At 47.3% G+C, this 14,011-nt stretch overlaps 1 protein-coding gene and 1 long non-coding RNA gene across 2 annotated transcripts in view; one reads left to right on the top strand and one right to left on the bottom strand.

Annotated features, from left to right (window-relative positions):
* LOC122931975 (solute carrier family 26 member 10-like) overlaps positions 1-14,011 on the top strand; it is a 77,404-nt gene that overhangs the window by 53,831 nt on the left and 9,562 nt on the right. The gene's annotated exons all lie outside the window — the stretch shown is intronic.
* Positions 6,804-11,367, bottom strand: LOC122931976. Its single transcript, XR_006388261.1, has 3 exons — positions 11,317-11,367; positions 7,399-7,544; positions 6,804-6,863 (listed from the first exon to the last, which is right to left on the bottom strand). It is a non-coding gene; the product is annotated as an uncharacterized LOC122931976 (long non-coding RNA).

The following is a 14,011-nucleotide window of genomic DNA, read 5'->3' as shown; positions in this document are numbered from 1 at the left end:
CCCCCCTCCCCCAATGAGCCTTTCAACCAAATAATAAAAATATTTATAAAATCTCACCCATATGCTGCAAAAAAAATTAAAAATCTGCAATGTAAAATCGATAATAAAGATCAATACAAACATAAACATATTTCACATGAACACTTACAGTTACTTGGCTTGGCCCTTGGGGATCTCGGACGCCACTTCCACACTTTGGCCGGGGGCTCGGCGGAGCTGATGTTGTGCTTTATCCTAATGAGAAAGATTTCATAATAAGGATTTGGAGAAGGGGCAGAGGGATAGCAGAACAGGGAGAGGCTGGTGCTGCTACTAGGGGGTCATACCATGGGGGAGTAATAAAGCCCCCATCATGATCCAGTATTATACCTATATAAAAAAATAAAAATAAAAATAAACACTTAAACTTACCTCCAGCTATGTGCCAATAGCCCCCATATCATGTGCCAATAGCCCCCATATCATGTGCCAATAGCCCCCATATCATGTGCCAGTAGCCCCATATCATGTGCCAATAGCCCCCATATAATGTGCCAATAGCCCCATATCATGTGCCAATAGCCCCCATATCATGTTTCAGTAGCCCCCATATCATGTGCCAGTATCCCCCCCAATGTGCCAATAGCCCCCATATCATGTGCCAATAACCCCCATATCATGTGCCAATAGCCCCATATCATGTGCCAATAGCCCCCATATCATGTGCCAATAGCCCCCTTATCATGTGCCAGTAGGCACCCCCTTATCATGTGCCAGTAGCCCCCCCATCATGATCCAGTATTATACCTATATAAAAAAATAAAAAAAATAAACACTTATACTTACCTCCAGCTATGTGCCAATAGCCCCCATATCATGTGCCAATAACCCCCATATCATGTGCCAATAGCCCCATATCATGTGCCAGTAGCCCCCATTTCATGTGCCAATAGCCCCCTTATCATGTGCCAGTAGGCCCCCCCTTATCATGTGCCAGTAGCCCCCCCCCCTATCATGATCCAGTATTGTACCTAAATAAAAATATATAAAAATAAACACTTATACTTACCTTCAGCGATGCGATGCAGGCCTCTTCCGGCCTGTGTTCAGTGGCGGATCCAGAGCCTGGTCTCGGGAGGGGCACTTTCAGATTATTTTCTGTCCGCTGCCACAAAACAATGGTGCTTATAGAACAAACTACACAGTGTATGCTATATGTGTATAGCAATCATATTTCACATGAACACTCACAGTTACTTGGCTTGGCCCTTGGGGATCTCGGACACCATTTCCACACTTTGGCCGGGGGCTCGGCGGAGCTGATGTGTTTTATCCTAATGAGAAAGATTTAATAATAAGGATTTGGAGAAAGGGCAGAGGGATAGCAGAGCAGGGAGAGGATGGTGCTGCTACTAGGGGGCTCATACCATAGGGGAGTAATAAAACCCACCATAATGCCCCCCCAGTAGAAATAATTCTCCTTATAATGTGACAGTGCAAAAAATACCCCCTTGTAATGCCCCCAGTTGAGCTAATGTCCCCATAGTGCCCCCATAATGTGCCAGTATAAAATACCCCTATATAGTGCCCCCAGTAAATGACCCATAGTGCTCCACACCCTCCTTACTCCTAGTGCCCCCCATAATGTACCAGTATAAAATGCTCCAGTAGATGCCCTCAGTGTCCCCCATAATTTGCAAGTATAAAATACCCCTTCTTAGTGCCCCCCGTAGATGACCCCATAGTACTCCTCTCCCCCTTCCCCATAGTACCCACCATAATGTGTCCCAGTATAAAATTGTACTGTACAGAGAGCCCATATAAAAAACCCCTTCTTTGTGGCCTCAGTAGATGCCCCTATAGTTCCCCCAATCATGTGCCAGTAATAATTACCCCCCTGTGCCAGTAATAGCAGCCCCCAGTAATAACAGCCCCCCCTGTGCCAGTAATAACAGCCCCTCTGTGCCAGTAATAACAGCCCCCAATAATAAGAGCCCCTCTGTGCCAGTAATAACAGCCCCCAGTAATAAGAGCCCCTCTGTGCCAGTAATAACAGCCCCCAGTAATAAGAGCCCCTCTGTGCCAGTAATAACAGCCCCCAGTAATAAGAGCCCCTCTGTGCCAGTAATAACAGCCCCTCTGAGCCAGTAATAAGAGTCCCCCTTTGCCAGTAATAAGAGCCCCCAGTAATAAGAGCCCCTCTGTGCCAGTAATAACAGCCCCTCTGTGCCAGTAATAACAGCCCCCCTTTGCCAGTAATAAGAGCCCCCAGTAATAAGAGCCCCCCTTTGCCAGTAATAAGAGCCCCCAGTAATAAGAGCCCCCCTTTGCCAGTAATAACAGCCCCCCTTTGCCAGTAATAACAGCCCCCAGTAATAAGAGCCCCCCTTTGCCAGTAATAAGAGCCCCCAGTAATAAGAGCCCCCCTTTGCCAGTAATAACAGCCCCCCTTTGCCAGTAATAAGAGCCCCCCTTTGCCAGTAATAAGAGCCCCCCTTTGCCAGTAATAAGAGCCCCCTTTGCCAGTAATAAGAGCCCCTGTAGCGTTATACTACCCTACCTCGTGAGATTTCCCTACCCTCTGACTTCCTGTCGCATGAGCGATGACGTCGGGGGGCGTGTCTCACTTTTCTCCATCTGCGCATGCCCAAAAGGACACTCTAGTGAAAATCTCAAGGCTGAACTTAGCAGCACGCCGGGAACCTGCGCATGCGTCTGGGAGCCGAGGTAGGGAAAAATCACGGGTCAGTGCGCAAGCGCAGTTAACTCATTAAAATCCACCCGATATACGCGCCTGCGCAATGTGATGGTAGGGAAAAATTACGTCCCAGTGCGCAAGCGCCGAGGGTGAGCATGAATATCCATGCCAAAAGCACTTTTAACCCTTTGCAGGAGCTATTCTCATATTGGTTCTTGACTGATTGTCCTCCTATATATAGGTTCTATTATATAGGGGGTCTGTCTGCACAGTATATGGGGGGGTCTGTCTGCACAGTATATTTGGGGGGCTGTCTGCGCAGTATATTTGGGGGCTGTCTGCGCATTAAATGGGGGGGGCTGTCTGCGCAGTATATGGGGGGCTGTCTGCGCAGTATATGGGGGGGCTGTGTGCGCAGTATATGGGGGGGCTGTGTGCGCAGTATATGGGGGGGCTGTCTGTGCGGTACGGTATATTGGGGGATGTATGTGCAGCATATTTGGGGGGGGGGCAGTGTATTATATTTGTGGCCTGTGTGTTAGATGTGTACAACCCTATTTTCACAAAAAAATAAATAAAAATTCCCTATATCTCCTATGCATGGCATGTTTTTTGCTACGAAACTGCAGTCATCTCGTCACTTGGAGAAGGATGAGAAGCGGCCCCCATCCAGAAGGACACACCTGCCACCAAATCCGTCTCTCACTGGATTCTGTAATTCCCGTCTGTTGTGTATGTGTGCACCGTCCGTCTGCTGCACTGCGTCTGTTCTGCCATTTGCTCTAACCATTTTAATTAAAAAAAATTGTGTCACAACTCTGACCAGCATGTTCTCCTATGGAACACAAAGTACCTGAAGTGGTAAGAAGAAGCCCATGTGTGAGGCCCGCGCCCTGGCGGGAGCAGCGAAGGGACATCTGACAGGTGACGAGCTGCTCCAGCATTGTGTACTGTGATCACCACGAGTTCAGAGGTCGGCACCCATAGGCTGTCCACATGCTGTGAATTACATCTCCCATCATGCTGGTAAAGTATTATGGGAGGTGTAGTCCAAAACATCTGGAATACCAAATGCGGATGAATGAAAAGCATGGTGTGTGTGACTGGTCAGTAACAAGGGTTGGAGCCTTGACGTGGCGTTACTGCTCACATGTGTATCCATGTGCCAATTCAACCAATGTGAGTGACTGTAATTAATACTGATAGGTAACTATAAATACTGTGACAATGGAGAATTAAACGACTGTATCACCTACACACTGTGACCGTATCTCCTACACACTGCTTACACTGTGACCGTATCTCCTACACACTGCTTACACTGTGACCGTATCTCCTACACACTGCTTACACTGTGACCGTATCTCCTACACACCGCTTACACTGTGACCGTATCTCCTACACACTGCTTACACTGTGACCGTATCTCCTACACACTGCTTACACTGTGACCGTATCTCCTACACACTGCTTACACTGTGACCGTATCTCCTACACACTGCTTACACTGTGACCGTATCTCCTACACACTGCTTACACTGTGACCGTATCTCCTACACACTGCTTACACTGTGACCGTATCGCCTACACACCGCTTACACTGTGACTGTATCTCCTACACACTGCTTACACTGTGACCGTATCTCCTACACACCACTTACACTGTGACCGTATCTCCTACACACCGCTTACACTGTGACTGTATCTCCTACACACTGCTTACACCGTGACCGTATCACCTACACCCTACACTGTGACCGTATCTCCTACACTGCTTACACTGTGACCGTATCTCCTACACACTGCTTACACTGTGACCGTATCTCCTACACACTGCTTACACCGTGACCGTATCTCCTACACACTGCTTACACTGTGACCGTATCTCCTACACACTGCTTACACCGTGACCGTATCTCCTACACACTGCTTACACTGTGACCGTATCTCCTACACACCGCTTACACTGTGACCGTATCTCCTACACACTGCTTACACTGTGACCGTATCTCCTACACACTGCTTACACTGTGACCGTATCTCCTACACACTGCTTACACCGTGACCGTATCTCCTACACACTGCTTACACCGTGACTGTATCTCCTACACACTGCTTACACTGTGACCGTATCACCTACACACCACTTACACTGTGACCGTATCTCCTACACACCGCTTACACTGTGACTGTATCTCCTACACACTGCTTACACCGTGACCGTATCTCCTACACACTGCTTACACTGTGACCGTATCTCCTACACACTGCTTACACCGTGACCGTATCTCACCTTTTGGACTCTTGTACACGACTATATGCACTAAAACATGTATAGTGTTAGTTAACGGGCCATATTGATCGTGCGTACAGGAGCACATGGCATCTTGATGTTGTTCATGTTGTGCCTCACAATGGGCTATTGTCCCGCATTCATATGATCTATTCTCTATTCGTGCTAAACAATAGTCCCACCTGAAGCTCGACTTGCGCAGCATCATTGTAATCTAGGATTGTGTGTACTCCTGTTGGCATGATCAATGCCAGTGCGGGACATATGGCCCTCTTGTAGGGAATACAGTCGTGTGAAAGAGGCCTTAAAATGAGTTTTCTCATCTCAGACAATAGGGGCATATCGCTTGGATATGCCCCCATTGTCTTATAGCTGCTGTTCCCCGCACCTATATTGAGAACTGGTCCCCGAAATTGGAGTATGGCGCAATGCGCATGCTCTGCCGCCCTCCATTCTTCTCTATGTGAGAGTTGTGGATTAGCAAACAGTGGTCGACGGACCCCATTAAATCTGGTGTCCTCCAGCCACAGCGCTACCTGCTCCGTTCTCAATATAGGTGCGTGTCCCATCGGTGGTACCCACACCTATCAGACAATGGTTGCATATTCAAGTGATATGCCACCATTGATTGGGATACCCCTTTAACAGCAGTTAGTCCCTTGTGTGTCCATTGTGGTAATCACACTAGTTATGTCATAGCGTCATAGGGAAATCATTAATCAAACTGTTAAATTACAATTTATTAATGAATTCCTGATGATGCTGATGGACCATGACTCCCACAAGGGCTCAAATGAAAAGGGGCAAGATTGAACAACGAACAAGCATTTGCTGTTCATGTGCCAATCATAGGGTCTGCGATCAATAAAGAGCCAAAAGATAGCTCATTACTGATGGTATTGTTCATGGTTCACCTTTCGCAATAATGTCGTTTAGGGAAAAAAAAAATACCAAGGGCTTTTCAATAAACGTACAGTAGTGACCCTATGGTAGTTGTAATGTCACCACAGCGGTAGTGCCAAAGGTTACTGTTACCCTGTACCGGACAATGAAAACACAAATACATCGAAGTTAACTATACATTTTTTTATTTTTTTATAAATTACAATATATCCATAAAAAAAAAAATATATATATATACATACTATACAAAAAATATAAATTTTTAGTGGAGTAGGACTGTCGTGTAGGTGGTTTGAGGTTGGCAATGGTAGCCCCCCTGTCCTCTTTATTCTCTGAGCTAAAAATACAGTCCACAAGAAAGGATGCAGGTTGAAATTGTGGGTTGTATAAGGGTCTGAGGAGGAGGGTACCAGAGCATGTGTAGAGGTGGTGGGGAAAATAGTGGGACGGAGAAGTAGAAAAGAGACAGAAGGGAACACATGCCCGGGGGCTGGGAATGGGAAGGTTGTCGGTAATGGTCACTGGTGTGGGATGGGGTTGTGGGGGCCGTGGCCAATTTCTGTGACACATTCTCTAAGCATGATATTAAACTCATGCAACTGCTCGGGCGTCATTGAGTCCACCAAATTGATTATGCTTACCCCATAATGGTAGTTAGGGCTGCATTGGATCGCCGACTCTGCTCCCTCCCAGCGGCGAATCAAGGCAGCACTAAACTCCTTCTGATGTTCGTCCAAACCTTCTACAGTGTTGGAAACAACCTCTACACGGTCCACATAATCATTTTGCTTTGGCCTACCGGATCTCTGCATGCTCAGCAGGGCTCTTAAATTTTGATGTCAACCTAAGAGCCTCTGTTGAGCAGAGGGATCCGGTAGGGGACCCGGATTCTCCCAAGCAGATGCATGAGGGACAGGAGGTCTGGCGTTGGCGATCCATTCATTTTCCGCATCAGGAGGTTGTTCAGTCTCCAGAGTGCTGCTCTTAGTTCTGTATGAAAAAAATGAAATAAAAATTTACCTTTAAAAACACCATCCATGTCCGATGCTACGTCTACATTACACCATAAGTTGGCTGTCCAAAACAGGGTAGCCAAACGCTCTGCTGTTACAGACAGTCCCTTAAAGGGAACCTGTCACCGGGATTTTGTGTATAGAGCTGAGGGCATGGGCTGATAGATGGCCGCTAGCACATCCGCAATACCCAGTCCCCATAGCTCTGTGTGCTTTTATTGTGTAAGAAAACAGATTTGATACATATGCAAATGAACCTGAGATGAGTCCTGTCCCTGACTCATCTCACGTACAGGACTCATCTCAGGTTAATTTGCATATGTATCAAATTGATTTTTTTAAGCAATAAAAGCACACAGAGCTATGGGGACTGGGTATTGCGGATGTGCTAGCGGCCTTCTAGCAACCCATGTCCTCAGCGCTATACCCCAAATCCCGGTGACAGGTTCCCTTTAAATTACATTTCTTTTTACATTTCATTTACATTTCTTTAAAAAATATATATAATTTACCTTCTTTGTGCCATTGTGCGTCGTCGTAAACCAAGGCCGCTGTATATGTACTCCCTGAGGTTGCGCCGGACCCAATCGGGACTGAACCTCCTTCTTATAGTCCATCCTGAAGCCGTCCTGGATAGATCAGCAACGCGTTGTGTAACCTGTTTAAATGTTGGAAAAAAAAAACATAACATGATGTAAGCTTAAGAACAATATGAATGTTTAAAAAAAAAAATTGCTGTTCTTACAACATATCTTCTGAGACACCGCATTTAAATCCCCCCAGGTCTCAGAAAGGTCAGAACATATGTCCCTCTATGGCCGTGTAAGCAGTGTGTAGGAGATATGGTCACAGTGTAAGCAGTGTGTAGGAGATACGGTCACGGTGTAAGCAGTGTGTAGGAGATACGGTCACGGTGTAAGCAGTGTGTAGGAGATACGGTCACGGTGTAAGCAGTGTGTAGAAGATACGGTCACGGTGTAAGCAGTGTGTAGGAGATACGGTCACGGTGTAAGCAGTGTGTAGGAGATACGGTCACGGTGTAAGCAGTGTGTAGAAGATACGGTCACGGTGTAAGCAGTGTGTAGGAGATACGGTCACGGTGTAAGCAGTGTGTAGGAGATACGGTCACGGTGTAAGCGGTGTGTAGGTGATACGGTCACAGTGTAAGCAGTGTGTAGAAGATACGGTCACGGTGTAAGCGGTGTGTAGGAGATACGGTCACGGTGTAAGCGGTGTGTAGGAGATACCGTCACGGTGTAAGCAGTGTGTAGGAGATACGGTCACGGTGTAAGCAGTGTGTAGGAGATACGGTCACAGTGTAAGCAGTGTGTAGGAGATACGATCACGGTGTAAGCAGTGTGTAGGTGATACGGTCACGGTGTAAGCAGTGTGTAGGAGATACGGTCACAGTGTAAGTGGTGTGTAGGAGATACAGTCACGGTGTAAGCAGTGTGTAGGAGATACAGTCACGGTGTAAGCGGTGTGTAGGAGATACGGTCACGGTGTAAGCGGTGTGTAGGAGATACAGTCACAGTGTAAGCGGTGTGTAGGAGATACGGTCACAGTGTAAGCGGTGTGTAGGAGATACGGTCACAGTGTAAGCAGTGTGTAGGTGATACGGTCACGGTGTAAGCAGTGTGTAGGTGATACGGTCACAGTGTAAGCAGTGTGTAGGAGATATGGTCGCAGTGTGTAGGAGATACGGTCACAGTGTAAGCGGTGTGTAGGAGATACGGTCACAGTGTAAGCAGTGTGTAGGTGATACGGTCACAGTGTAAGCAGTGTGTAGGTGATACGGTCACGGTGTAAGCAGTGTGTAGGAGATACGGTCACAGTGTAAGCAGTGTGTAGGAGATACGATCACGGTGTAAGCAGTGTGTAGGAGATACGGTCACAGTGTAAGTGGTGTGTAGGAGATACGGTCACAGTGTAAGTGGTGTGTAGGAGATACGGTCACAGTGTAAGCAGTGTGTAGGAGATACGATCACGGTGTAAGCAGTGTGTAGGTGATACGGTCACGGTGTAAGCAGTGTGTAGGAGATACGGTCACAGTGTAAGTGGTGTGTAGGAGATACAGTCACGGTGTAAGCAGTGTGTAGGAGATACAGTCACGGTGTAAGCAGGTGTAGGAGATACGGTCACAGTGTAAGCAGTGTGTAGGAGATACAGTCACAGTGTTAGCAGTGTGTAGGAGATACGGTCACAGTGTAAGCGGTGTGTAGGAGATACGGTCACAGTGTAAGCAGTGTGTAGGTGATACGGTCACGGTGTAAGCAGTGTGTAGGAGATACGGTCACAGTGTAAGCGGTGTGTAGGAGATACAGTCACGGTGTAAGCAGTGTGTAGGAGATACGGTCACAGTGTAAGCAGTGTGTAGGTGATACGGTCACGGTGTAAGCAGTGTGTAGGAGATACGGTCACAGTGTAAGCGGTGTGTAGGAGATACAGTCACGGTGTAAGCAGTGTGTAGGAGATACGGTCACAGTGTAAGCAGTGTGTAGGAGATACAGTCACAGTGTAAGCGGTGTGTAGGAGATACGGTCACAGTGTAAGCGGTGTGTAGGAGATACGGTCACAGTGTAGCAGTGTGTAGGTGATACGGTCACGGTGTAAGCAGTGTGTAGGTGATACGGTCACAGTGTAAGCAGTGTGTAGGAGATATGGTCACAGTGTAAGCAGTGTGTAGGAGATACGGTCACAGTGTAAGCGGTGTGTAGGAGATACGGTCACAGTGTAAGCAGTGTGTAGGTGATACGGTCACAGTGTAAGCAGTGTGTAGGTGATACGGTCACGGTGTAAGCAGTGTGTAGGAGATACGGTCACAGTGTAAGCAGTGTGTAGGAGATGCGATCACGGTGTAAGCAGTGTGTAGGTGATACGGTCACGGTGTAAGCAGTGTGTAGGAGATACGGTCACAGTGTAAGCGGTGTGTAGGAGATACAGTCACGGTGTAAGCAGTGTGTAGGAGATACAGTCACGGTGTAAGCAGTGTGTAGGAGATACGGTCACAGTGTAAGCAGTGTGTAGGAGATACAGTCACAGTGTAAGCGGTGTGTAGGAGATACGGTCACAGTGTAAGCGGTGTGTAGGAGATACGGTCACAGTGTAAGCAGTGTGTAGGTGATACGGTCACGGTGTAAGCAGTGTGTAGGAGATACGGTCACAGTGTAAGCAGTGTGTAGGTGATACGGTCACGGTGTAAGCAGTGTGTAGGAGATACGGTCACAGTGTAAGCGGTGTGTAGGAGATACAGTCACGGTGTAAGCAGTGTGTAGGAGATACGGTCACAGTGTAAGCAGTGTGTAGGAGATACAGTCACAGTGTAAGCGGTGTGTAGGAGATACGGTCACAGTGTAAGCGGTGTGTAGGAGATACGGTCACAGTGTAAGCAGTGTGTAGGAGATACGGTCACAGTGTAAGCAGTGTGTAGGTGATACGGTCACAGTGTAAGCAGTGTGTAGGTGATACGGTCACGGTGTAAGCAGTGTGTAGGAGATACGGTCACAGTGTAAGCGGTGTGTAGGAGATACAGTCACGGTGTAAGCAGTGTGTAGGAGATACAGTCACAGTGTAAGCGGTGTGTAGGAGATACAGTCACAGTGTAAGCAGTGTGTAGGTGATACGGTCACGGTGTAAGCAGTGTGTAGGAGATACGGTCACAGTGTAAGCGGTGTGTAGGAGATACAGTCACGGTGTAAGCGGTGTGTAGGCGATACGGTCACAGTGTAAGCAGTGTGTAGGAGATACAGTCACAGTGTAAGCAGTGTGTAGGAGATACGGTCACGGTGTAAGCAGTGTGTAGGAGATACGGTCACGGTGTAAGCAGTGTGTAGGAGATACGGTCACGGTGTAAGCAGTGTGTAGGAGATACGGTCACGGTGTAAGCAGTGTGTAGGAGATACGGTCACGGTGTAAGCAGTGTGTAGGAGATACGGTCACGGTGTAAGCTGTGTGTAGGCGATACGGTCACGGTGTAAGCAGTGTGTAGGAGATACGGTCACGGTGTAAGCAGTGTGTAGGAGATACGGTCACGGTGTAAGCAGTGTGTAGGAGATACGGTCACAGTGTAAGCAGTGTGTAGGAGATACGGTCACAGTGTAAGCAGTGTGTAGGAGATACGGTCACGGTGTAAGCAGTGTGTAGGAGATACGGTCACGGTGTAAGCTGTGTGTAGGAGATACGGTCACGGTGTAAGCGGTGTGTAGAAGATATGGTCTTTTAATTCTCCATTGTCACAGTATTTATAGTTAACTAATCAGTATTAGTTACAGTCACTCACATTGGTTGAATTGGCACATGGATACACATGTGAGCAGTAACGCCACGTCAAGGCTTCAACCCTTGTTACTGACCAGTCACACACCATGCTTTTCATTCATACGCATTTGTTATTCCAGATGTTTTGGACTACACCTCCCATAATACTTTACCAGCATGATGGGAGATGTAATTCACAGCATGTGGACGGCCTATGGTTGCCGACCTCTGAACTCGCGGTGATCACAGTACACAGGAGCAGCTCGTCACGTGTCAGATGCCCCTTCAATGCTCCCGCCAGGGCGCAGGCCTCAAACATGGGCTTCTTCATTCCACTTCAGGTACTTCGTGTTCCATAGGAGAACATGCTGGTCATAGTTGTGACACAAAAAAATAAATTAAAATTGTAAGAGCAAATGGCAGAACAGACGCAGTGCAGCAGACTGACGGTGCACACATACACAGCAGACTGACGGTGCACACATACACAGCAGACGTTGATTACAGAATCCAGTGAGCGACGGATCTGGTGGCAGATGTGTCCCTCTGGATGGGGGCCGCTTCTCATCCTTCTCCAAGTGACGAGATGGCTGCAGTTTCGTAGTATTTGTTAAATTAGGGTTGTACACATCTAACACACAGGCCACACGTGGTGCACAGCTCCACATCTAACGCACAGCCCACAAATATAATACACTGCCCCCCCCAAATATGCTGCACATACATCCCCCAATATACTGTACCGCACAGACAGCCCCCCCATATACTGCGCAGACAGCCCCCCCATATGCTGCGCAGACAGCCCCCCCATATACTGCGCAGACAGCCCCCCCATATACTGCGCAGACAGCCCCCCCCCATATACTGCGCAGACAGCCCCCCCCATTTAATGCGCAGACAGACCCCCAAATATACTGTGCAGACAGCCCCCCCCATATACTGCGCAGACAGACCCCCAAATATACTGCGCAGACAGCCCCCCTATATACTGCGCAGACAGCCCCCCATATACTGCGCAGACAGCCCCCCATATACTGCGCAGACAGCCCCCTATATACTGTGCAGACAGCCCCCCCATATACTGCGCAGACAGCCCCCCCATATACTGCGCAGACAGCCCCCCTATATACTGCGCAGACAGCCCCCCCATATACTGCGCAGACAGCCCCCTATATACTGCGCAGACAGCCCCCCCCATATACTGCGCAGACAGCCCCCCATTTAATGCGCAGACAGCCCCCAAATATACTGTGCAGACAGCCCCCCAAATATACTGTGCAGACAGCCCCCCAAATATACTGCGCAGACAGCCCCCCAAATATACTGCGCAGACAGCCCCCCAAATATACTGCGCAGACAGCCCCCCAAATATACTGTGCTGACAGACCCCCCCATATACTGTGCAGACAGACCCCCTATATAATAGAACCTATATATAGGAGGACAATCAGTCAAGAACCAATATGAGAATAGCTCCTGCAAAGGGTTAAAAGTGCTTTTGGCATGGCTATTCATGCTTACCCTCGGTGCTTGCGCACTGGGACGTAATTTTTCCCTACCATCACATTGCGCAGGCACGTATATCGGGTGGATTTTAATGAGTTAACTGCGCTTGCGCACTGACCAGTGATTTTTCCCTACCTCGGCTCCCAGACGCATGCGCAGGTTCCCGGCGTGCTGCTAAGTTCAGCCTTGAGATTTTCACTAGAGTGTCCTTTTGGGCATGCGCAGATGGAGAAAAGTGAGACACGCCCCCCGACGTCATCGCTCATGCGACAGGAAGTCAGAGGGTAGGGAAATCTCACGAGGTAGGGTAGTATAACGCATCACCCCCAGTAATAAGAGCCCCCCTTTGCCAGTAATAAGAGCCCCCAGTAATAAGAGCTCCCCTTTGCCAGTAATAAGAGCCCCCAGTAATAAGAGCCCCCCTTTGCCAGTAATAACAGCCCCCAGTAAAAGGAGCCCCTCTTTGCCAGGAATAACTAGTGTTGAGCGCGAATATTCGAATTGCGAATTTTTTTCGCGAATATCGGCACTTCGCTAATTCGCGAATATTTAGAATATAGTGCTATAAATTCGATATTTCGAATATTCGTTTTTTATTTTTTATTTTAATTGTTATATTTTTTCCTTTCCCACTTCCCTAAAGTTGTTCTTACCTGTCCTTTGGATTCCTGGCTTCCTGGCTGCTCCAGTCAGTGCCCGTTGCCGCTTCTGCCGCCTTCCGTGCTCATGGAGCGTCCCCATCTCCATGGGAACGTCTCCATATACTAGAATGTACTGTCGGATTTGAGAATTACGTTGAAATCGCAATTGCGATTAATATAACACGAAATAATCGCATTTGCGATTTCAACGTAATTCTCAAATCCGACAGTGCATTCTAGTATATGGAGACGTTCCCATGAGCATGGAATATAGCATTACTAAGTTAAAATCGCAAATGCGATTATTTTGTGTTATATTAATCGCATTTGCGTTTTTTTTTTTGTTGTTTTTTTTTTACTATGGTTGGCTTCAATGGTAGAATTAGCGAATATGACGAATATATTCGTTATATTCCACAAAACGAATATACGAATGTATTCGTCATATTCCACAAAACGAAGATAACGAAGTATTCTGCATCTCAGTTATATCTACCTATTCATCAACTTCGCTAATTCTAGCAATCATATAGGAAAGTTGACTATAGAGACAGCTAAGTATAATTCGCTATGCGATTATATGACTGCTTTTTTTATATAAATAGAATAATTATAATACCTGATAATTATTATAATCTATTTATATAAAAAAGCAAAGTAATATAATCGAATATTCGCAAATTTCGTCGAAATCGAATATGGCACCTGCCGCTCATCACTA

This window comes from Bufo gargarizans, chromosome 3 (genome assembly GCF_014858855.1).
Source record: "Bufo gargarizans isolate SCDJY-AF-19 chromosome 3, ASM1485885v1, whole genome shotgun sequence".
Taxonomy (NCBI): domain Eukaryota; kingdom Metazoa; phylum Chordata; class Amphibia; order Anura; family Bufonidae; genus Bufo; species Bufo gargarizans.
The sequence above is the reverse complement of the archived record's forward strand: the minus strand, read 5'-3'. Positions and strand labels throughout refer to the sequence as shown.